Here is a 9058-nt window from a genome sequence, read left to right as displayed (position 1 = left end):
ATAAAAAATCTTTCCGTTAGTGCACATTTTTCTAAACAGTTGCATGATCTTTTCTTGTATAGATGTCCCATAATTTATTGAACCAGTCCAGTACACATGTACATTTAGATTGTTTGGGGCACTTTTTTTTTATTTAGGGTATTTTTTGCTAGCTCAAATGCTACAAAAACGTCTTCCATTTTGATAACAAAAGATACAAAATTTGTCAACTTACTCCTAAAAAGTACATGGAATAACGTTCCCACCAGCAATGTCTCTCGTGTACGTGTCACATATTACAAATATTTTTCATGTTATTTATGATAATTTTTGCCAAACAAAAATGTTTAATTATTATGTAGTCAAATATATCCATTTTTCCTTCATCACAACTGGATCCTGCTGCTTGCTTAAAGATGCTTTTCATGTTCCTATAACAATCCCCGTTTTTTTTTCCTTGAAGCACTTTTGTGGCTTTATTATTTACATTTAGATGTTTGATCATTTCAAAATTTATTTTCTATACGGATTCAGCTTGATTACTCTCCAAAATCATAGTCTCTTACCCCTACATCATGTGCAAACTAATCCATCTTTTCCCTCTCTGCTTTGAAATGGCACCTCTATCACATAATAAATTCACATAAGCAATTGGATCTATTCAAGAAAACAAAATAAGATGTAAAATAATAGGAAGTAGACAAATCATCATTAATTACTGGATATATAAATGCAGACCTGGAAAACCCAAGAGCATCAACTAAAAAGTTATTAGAAACCATAATAAAATTCAGCACAACGGTTAGTTGTGGAAATAATATTCAATGCCTTTCCACATATAAATGTAATTCAAATGGACACAAGTCTCCTGCTTTATGTGGTCACCTTTTACTGTGTAAATAACATATCATGAATCCCTATGTTCTATGGATAATTCAAGATAGACACACACACAAATTTCTTGCATATTCAAGGCAGGCTTCTGTTTTCCTGTCTTTTCTCTTTCTCTGAATTGTTGCTTTCTCCAAGTGTGTGATATCAGTTCACCATGTTCTTGCCTCCCAGATTTTCTCCCTTATCCACACTAGACATAGCGCCTCCTTTTCTTCTATTTCTGGCATCTCAAATTCCCAATCCCTTCCAAATCGTGGCAAGTTGGCAAGTTTTGAATGCCAAGATAAGGACTTTGGTCTTGATCCTGAGAACACCCAGGAGTTATTAAAGGATTCTAGGCAAGGATACAGCATAGGTTTGTGTTTTAGAAAGAACACCTAGCTGCTATATGGAGTATGGAATAGGTGTTGTCTTGGAAACAGGGAGAGTACTTATGCCTTTTGTAGTCATCTAGGTAAGCAATGATTGTGCTTTGACCTAGAGTGGTGGCAGGTAGTGAGAAGTGATTGAATCAAGGAGATAGTAAAGAAGTAAAAAGTAATTGGACTTGAGTAACTGAAGACGAGTGGAGTGTCAAAGGGAACTCTTGGCGATCTGATTTGAGAGATTGTGTGAATGGTAACTCCTCTCACTGAGATCAGGAATACTGAAGGAAGAGCGGGTTTGAGGAGCAGGTTAGAGGAGAACTGAACATTGCTTTTAAGGCACCTGTGGCATGTCCATATGGAAATGTACCACAGGCAGTTGAATATACATGTCTGAAGCTCAGAGAAGTGGTCTAGGCTGAGGCTATAGATCTAGGAGTCATCAGTACATAAATAGTTCTTTAATTCATGAGAAAGGGCAACAGCACCCTGGTGAATGCACAGTGCTAGAAGAGACATGGGCCTACGGAAGAGCCCTGCAGCCCAAAAGCACCTTTGGTATAGGTGGAGGAAAAGGAACTCATGAAAGAGATTGATAAGGAGTGACCAAAAAGGCAGAGAGAAAAACAGGAGAGGGCCGGGTGTGGTGGCTCACACCTGTAATCCCAGCACTTTGGGAGGCCGAGGTGGGAAGATCACCTGAAGTCAGGAGTTCAAGACCAGCCTGGTCAACATGGTGAAACCCCATCTCAACTAAAAACACAAAAAATTAGCTGGGTGTGGGGGAGCACACCTGTAGTCTCAACTACTCGGGAAGCTGAGGCAGGAGAATCGCTTGAACCTGGGAGATAGAGGTTGCAGTGAGCCGAGATTGTGCCATTGCACTCCAGCCTGGGTGATAGAGCAAGACACCATTAAAAAAAAAAAAAAAGGAGAAAGGAGTGTCACAAAAGTAAGGAAAGAGATTGTTTCAAAAGGAGGGAGGAGTCAAGGTCAATAGTGATGAATGTTGCCAAGAATCAAGAAAAGTAAGACCTGAAAAAATGTCTGGGGATTTTGACGATCAAGTGGTGGTCTCTGGTGACCTTGGAAGGAATAGCTTCAGTGCACATGTTTGTGGCATAGATTGCTAATTGCTTACCCTGATATCCATGCTCTTCTTCTTCCTTAGTAATAAGCCATCTGATTTTTAGCTAGATACATAGCCTCCCAGAATAAAGGCCATGAGGACTAGGGTCACACTCTAAAGATACTGGATTAATAAACTAAAAAGAACCTGGATCCATAACAATTTCATGAAGCCAACGTGAACTGCCTACCTCTGGGTTTCTTTTAGGTGAGGCAAATAGATATATGTCTTATTTAAGCCATTGTTATTTCAGAGTCTATTCCATGCAGCAGTTTCCTGATTACAGTGAGTTGAGATATGAATAGCAGGTGAGGTATTCATGACAATGGGTATGGAATGCTTTCCCAAGAAACGCTTGAGTTTGATTTCAAGGCTCTCCCAAAATCCAGCCCTGACTGAGTTTCCAGCCTTTTTCCTGCTGTTTTTCTGAAAGTACTAGATATAGTTGCCTATATTCCACCTAAACAGAACACTTCACTATTACCAGATATGCCCTGCCTTCTCTTGCCTAGCAGCCTTTGTTAAGCAATTTTGTCCCCATGGGGAAGACCCTCTGTTACAACTACACTTCTGGTATATCTACGCTAGGTTACAACCTCCAACATTTTAAGTTTCACAATGTTTTCTGTCCCACTTGTGGTCTTTGGGATCCTGGGGTAACTTAAAGGAATACAGAGTCAGAACCTTAGGAGATATTATTGGATTCAGGAAGTCAGGAAAAATCTCAGTCCAAATCTATCAGAGAGGCATTCCCAAAGATTGTCAAACCCAAACTTCCCCAGACCCCTCTCAATTCCACCACCTTCATAACATAATACCATTAACACCCTTATCTTATGACCTGGGGATCAGAGGGCAGGAGGCAACCTCATCAGGGGAGAAAAGACAAATTAGTTCATAATCTTTACCCTTTGACCAGAGAGATTTCCTCCCACCTTCTCCTTGTGAACTCTTGGAATCTTGATCTTCATCATCCACCCATAAACTCTGAAGAACCTAGGTCACTGGGTCTCAGGCCCATTTCTAGCACCCATAGATCAGTATAGAAATATCTGAGATCATATAGATCCTACATATCAACTAAGAGGAAAGATGAAAGGCTGTTATCAGGCAGCTCTGTTCTGGAGATAAGGAAAGGCAGGCTAAGGATTGCTTAGTGCGGAATGTCGAGACGGAACTGTCTAATCCCACAGGCATCCAAGACTCCAGATTCCTAAGCTCAAATGGAAAGCCCAGAATATCCCCACCACCAATCCTATCCTAGCACATTTACCTTCTCCCAAACTATACAGAATCCATATCTCTGAATTTTGGAAAATTTGGGAGAGGGTAGCAAAGGTTTCCTTTTAAGGCTGCCCATCACTTCTTTAGTCATTTAAACCATGCAGCTCAGCATAGAAATCAACTTTAAATTGGACATCGAACTTTCTTGTTCTTCAGAGTTCCATAGCCATTCATTCCTACCATTGGGAAAGGCCTAATAATTGTTCCTTCTCCTAGGCCCCGTGCCCCACCCCTGTTGGACCCTTTCTGTCCCCCAACAGGCTGGCAACTTCTCTCTTTTCCATTTCCAGGCTCCTATGTCCTCTCTCTCTCTCTCTCTCTCTTCCCCCCACCTTCCCCAGGGTCTCACTCTGTCACCCTGGTTGAAGTGCAGTGGTGTGATCCTGGCTCACTGCAACCTCTACCTCCTGGGCTCAAGTGATCCTCCCACCTCAGCCTCCAGAAGTAGCTGGGACTACAGGCACATGCCACCATGCCCTACTAATTTTTAGGTTTTTTGTTTGTTTGTTTGTTTGTATTTTTGGTAGAGACAGGGTTTCACCATGTTGCGTGGGCTAGTCCCCAATTCTTGGGCTCAAGTGATTCGCCCACCTCAGCCTCCCAAATTGTTGGGATTACAGGCATGAGCCACCGTACCTGGCCATGTCTTCTTTCTTGAGCTGCTGGTGAAATCTCATTTTTCCCCTTTTATATGTAGGGCAATTTAGTTAACTTCGTTTCACTCTAAGCCCTAAGGGCTACCTTTCCACAGCAAAAATGACATTTTGTTTAACAAAAGACAAATTTCCCATAGATGAGGAAACCTGCTACCTACTTTTGGACTAACCCTCATTCTCCCCTGTTCTCTGTATATTGAGTGCTTCCTCAGCACAAGCTTGTGAGCTATGATTAGGCCATTCAACAGAAAATGAGCACCAACTATGTATTAGACACCTCTACAGAGATGGCCCTTACTCTTAAGGGGTTTATTTTTATACTGTGTGAACATTAGCCCCATTTCACAGATGGCAATATTAAAAGTGAGAGAAGTAAATTGCCCAAGGCAAGGCGACCAATGAGTGGCACAGAGAGGACTTGAACCCAAGTCAGTGGAATATCAAATACCAAAGCCTTAACTACACTATACTTTGTCCAATGATTTAAGTCCCAGAATACCCTTTCCAACACTCTTCACAGACATATGCTAGGCACATTATAGTATGTTTTTCATCTGTGGAGGCACATCTCACTGAATATCCATATGCCCATTTAGATATTGTCATAAAGTGTCATAGGAAATATAATTATTTCATTGTTATGAGATCAACATGCAGTTTTTAACATTTGATTTTTATGAATTCCATGCTTGTACATGACAACAAATGAAATAGGACAGAAGATCATATGACAAAAACTAATAGTCCCCTGCCTCAACCCTCCCCATCTCCATCCCACCGCTTCAAAGCCAACCTTTAACAGTTTTTAGTTTTAGCTCTACTGTTGGTTCCCTTTACAACTCTAGATAATGTGTGTGTAATGGTTCTTTAAAAAAAAATTAGACAATATCCCAGAGATGGCAGTAAGGATTTTGTTTATGTACAGTGCCTCACTTTTCCCTCTACTCCCCTGCAATGGTTAACACTGATGTTCCTTTTTTGTTTTTGGTTAATTTTGTAACTTGAAAAAGATATACTCAGACCTCTATTTGTATTCCATCCATTTCTGACAGACAATTTTGACTCCCCACTTTTTAAGACAAGGATATTGTAGCTACAACCCTCCCCCTGCCCATTCAATGTCCCACATTGTCAGTTTTATCTTTCCTTTTATATTGCCCTGGCTATTAACATTTACATTCTGTTCTACAGCCACAATCAGATCTTCCCTGCTTTGTCTCTCCAGGTTGACTCTATGACCTGAAACCCAATAAACAGCATTCATATTATCATGGCTATGTAAATATTTTTCAAAATCTAGCCAAGCAGTGAGCCTGGAATACACTTCCTTCTCTTCAAGTTCAAGGTCACAATCTTTGGGCCTCTCAGAGGAGAATGTTTCTAGCATCGAGGTCAAATGGAATCTTTCTTTTACTCTTATCAGCTACTCATAATCATATTACATTTTATTTTGCTTTGTATTTGGCCAAGACTTTCTTGAATAATCACACACATACACACACACACACACACACACACACACACACACACACACACACACTTTCTAAAAGCCTTCCTTTTTTCCTTGAATTTTTTTGTATTCACTCATTCAACAAGTATTTTTTGAGTATCTACCATGTGCCAGGTACTGTTCTGGGAGATTAGGCTAGGGCAGTGAAGAAGACAGATAGCAATCCTTGGCCCCCATGGAGCTGATTCTAGTAAGGGAGAGAGAAAAGATAATAAGATAAATCAGTAAAATGTATTCAAATTAAAATGTGTTATAAGTGCTATGGAGAAAAATCTCAGTTTTAAGTAGGCTGGTCATAACAATGTGTTGTATATTTCAAAATAGCTAGAAAAGATAAGTTGAAATGTTCCCAACACATAGAAATGATAAATACTCAAGGCAACGGACACCCTAAATACCCTGACTTGATTATTACACATTCTATGCATGTAACGAAATATCGATGTATCCCATAAATTTGTACAAATATTATGTATCAATAACAAAAAAATTTAAAAATAAGTCAATAGGTTGGTCAGGGAAATACTCACTGAAAAGGCAGCATGTGGGCAAAGACTTGCATAAGGTGAGAGAACTAACCAAGTGGATGCTTGGTGAGAAAACATTCCAAGCACAAAAAACAGTCATTGCAAAGGCCATGGAACAGGATCATGCCTGGCATTTTTTTCTCCATGTCTGGCATTTTTTAAGAACATAATGGCCAGAGTTGCTAGAGTGATGGAGGAAGGCAGGAAGGGAAGTAATAGGAAATGGGGTCAAATGGGTAATGAGGGCTTGCCTCACTGACCCCTCTCACATAGGACCATGTACGCCATAGGTGGGATCCACAGGAGAGTTTTAAGCAGAAAGGGGACAGGATCTGACTTGGGTTTCAAAAGGATCCCTCTGGTTGTTGTAAAAACATACTGGTGGGAGGCAGAAAAGGGGAGGATGAAGGCTGAAGGAGGAGGACCAGTAAGGAGGCTGCTGCAGTCTTTGCTTGAATTGGATTCGCTGTTTCCTGGATTTGCTGTTCTGGGCACCTGTGTGGAGATCCTTCTTCAGGTGTAGGAAATTATTGTAACTTCTAATATATCTATTTTTTGAGACAGGGTCTCACTCTGTCTCCCAAGCTGGAGTATAGTGGCACAATCATGGCTCACTGTAACCTTGAACTCCTGGGCTCAAGCAATCCTCCCGCCTCTGCTTTCCAAGCAGCTGGGATTTACAGATGAGAGCCATCATGACTGGCTATTTCTTTTCACCTTTTTTTTTTTTTTTTTTTTTTTTTTTTGTAGAGTCAGAGTCTCACTATGTTAGCCAGGCTGATCTCAAAACTCCTGGCCTCAAGGAATCCTCCCGCCTCAACCTCCCAAAGTGCTGGGATTACAGATGTGAGCCACCACATCTGGCCTAATACATTTTCATTAAAGTTTCCTTCATTGTTTTGTTTTCTCTGTCTAGAAAACAAAATTATTCCTATTATTCAAATGTTTAATTTGCTAGATTAATCCATCTCTCTTAAATTTTCTCTCACATTTTCTGTTGCCTTGGCTTTTTTGCCCTACATTCTGGGAGATTTCCTCATTTCCTGGTCCTGGGAAATTTATTACTTCGGTAACTTATTTTTAATTTCTAAGGAATCTCTGTTTTCTCTGATTGTTCCTGTTTTATGGCATCTAGTTCTTGTTTTATGCATGTTGTATCTTCTTGAATCTTACTGAGAATAGCATCAATTTTTCCCCTGAAGTTCTCTTTTGTTTCCCAGATCCTCAAACTGCTCTAGGGTCAGTTGTTCTATTTGTTTCTTTTAGTATTTTGCTTTCATGCTACAGGCTTCCTTAATTTGCTTGAGGCTCCTTGGCTACTCATTCATATTTAAGAGAAAAGGACTGGGCAGTTGATGGGAGTTTTCTCTGTTGCAGAGCTGTTCTCTAGCTAAGAGCTGTTCTCTAGCAGAGCTGTTCTCTAGCTAAGGCTCTCCCTCGTGAGGAAATCCTGAGAGGAAACTTGGTGTGGACTTGTGGGAGGTAGCAACCGACAGGTTTGGGGACCCACAGGTGCCAGAATGAGAAGACTTTGTTGTGATGCCAAATGGCCTAGGACAAATCTGAGTGTTCCTGGGGTAGTTTGTAAAATGTCGTCAGAGATTTTGCCCCCGAGAGTAAGTACTGGAGCTGTCCGTGCTCCCTGTATGGATGGGTGGAGGCGGGAGGGCCAGAGTGGCAGGATTCTGACTGAGGCTGATAGTCCTTGTGTAGACCTTCAAGTACTTTCCTTTTTCTCAGCCCCATTTCTCACCCCTACCCTCCACAGGACCTGCAGATCCTGAGTCCAGAGCACCTCAGTTCCTCCTTTCTCCCTCCACTCAGATCTCCAAGGGCAGGGAGGTTTCCACACTTTTGAACTCTGTCATGCCTCATCCTGTCCTCCTCCTAGCAGCTATTTACTGATCACTTACCATGTGCCAAGCATTCTAAAAGTACAAACTCAATCTTCATAAGAACTTTATGAAGTAGATGCTATTACTATTCTTATTTTATAGATGAAGAAACTGAAGCTACAGTGAGGTTAAATAACATGCTCAATATTATACAGTCAGTAAGTGGCAGAACGGAGATTCAAACCCAGGTGGTCTGAGTCCAAAGCCTGTTTTGAAACCACTGTGTTATATTCTTTCTCAGTCCTGCTCCAGCCTGTCTTGGCCTCTAGCTATTCTAGAGATTGTAAGTCTTATTATGTCTGTGGGACCCCTAAATTGTTATGGGATCCTGAGTAAGTCCCTCCAGGCACTAGGCTAAAGTCAATACCAGGGAAGACCAGTATTGGGGGCTTGCCTTGCCAATCCCTCTCTCATCGCCGCTACCTTTTTAAGATGATCAATGCTAAGTGACCTTTCTCTGGCCCCAGTTACTGGGCTCCTGTGGATGTTTATAGGAAAGAAAAACCCCACCCTGAGCCAACACAGCAAACAGACAGACCCAGGGCTCTGGTATGTTTAGTTTCCATTCATCTTACAGCTGGATGAGGGAAAAAAAGGAAGCATGGAACTGGCCCTTCTCCAGGCAAGATGCCAGCCCCAGCTCCTGGACAATCCTGGCTTGTGTGAGCCTCAATGCCACATTCAGAGCCTTCCCCACCCTTCAGGATGGTCCCTCCCTCTCAAGAGAAGGGATACCTGGAGGTTTAAAAGAGCAAGGGTTTGGAGATCGGGCTCAGATCTTCTGGATGTGAACAACAGATCTAGGCCAGAGGTGGCATC

The sequence above is a fragment of the Macaca mulatta genome, chromosome X (genome assembly GCF_049350105.2).
Source record: "Macaca mulatta isolate MMU2019108-1 chromosome X, T2T-MMU8v2.0, whole genome shotgun sequence".
NCBI lineage: Eukaryota > Metazoa > Chordata > Mammalia > Primates > Cercopithecidae > Macaca > Macaca mulatta.
The sequence above is the reverse complement of the archived record's forward strand: the minus strand, read 5'-3'. Positions refer to the sequence as shown.